The sequence below is a fragment of the Elephantulus edwardii genome, unplaced genomic scaffold (genome assembly GCF_000299155.1).
Source record: "Elephantulus edwardii isolate Elephantulus edwardi_28Jun2011 unplaced genomic scaffold, EleEdw1.0 scaffold00008, whole genome shotgun sequence".
Taxonomy (NCBI): domain Eukaryota; kingdom Metazoa; phylum Chordata; class Mammalia; order Macroscelidea; family Macroscelididae; genus Elephantulus; species Elephantulus edwardii.
Genome location: NW_006399758.1, coordinates 17,195,406 through 17,196,450, shown reverse-complemented (window position 1 = coordinate 17,196,450; position 1,045 = coordinate 17,195,406).

Sequence of the window (1,045 nt, the reverse complement as noted above, 5' to 3'; positions counted from 1 at the left end):
TCTCCAGAGTCAACCATTTTGAATAATATTGCATGAGTTCCTTGTTTTTTAATGCAGCATAGTATTCCATTGTGCGAATATACCACAGCTTCTCTAGAGCAGGCTGTATCTCTCTGAGTTACACCACATGGTCTCACTCTCCCTGCTTTGGGGCCACATTCAGACGTGCTTTGGGGGGATGTCTGCCATGTATATTTATGCAGACTCGAGCATTTGAAAGAAATCTGAGACTGTTGCCTTATGGCAACCATGGAGGTTCTCAATTACAAAGTTTCCAGATGCTTCAACACAATGCATGGCATTTAAAAGGCAATTACTCCCTTGCTATTGAAAATCAAGAGTGTCTCAGTGACAAACTAACAGAAAAACTAGAGCATATAAAACCATCGTGAGATCTGTAATATCTATAATGCCTTGATTGATGTCAGAGAAATCATCTAATAAGGTAAGTAGTGCCCCAAATAGATCCATAGAAAAATGGAGATGGTTTGCATGAGAATAAGCTAGTAGAGAAATGCAGGGAAGCATCCATCATGCTCTTGAACCTCTTTGCTTTGAGATCCCACCCTGAAACCACCTGAGAAGTTGCCAGAGCCCATTACCACATAACAGCTCCCTATAAAGAACTTTGTACTGCTGTCAGAGGGCTGCTTGGTTCAAGGATGTCAATTTCAAGAGCCACGCTCACTCTTGACCAGCCTCCAGCTACTGTGTCCTCCAAGGCACTTTTTTTTTTCTTTTTTGAATTGTTACATCCAAGGGACCCTTGACAACAGCTGTCTCCTGAACATTCCTGCACCGGCCAAGTGGTGCCATGCACTGCGGGTGCCCAGCGTTTGGAGGGTATCCACCCTCTCCCTGGAGCTGCCAGGCAAGATGCTCTGCTTGTATTTCTGCCTTCCAGGCCCCTACCGCCCTCCGCCTGCTTCCAGGGCACTTGGAGACCCAGCACTCGCCAAGCAGCCCTGACCACCACAAGCTGCCCTTCTCTGTGGAGGCCCTACTGGCTAGGGCTGACCCCCCACGCGGTGCACCTCAATGGCTG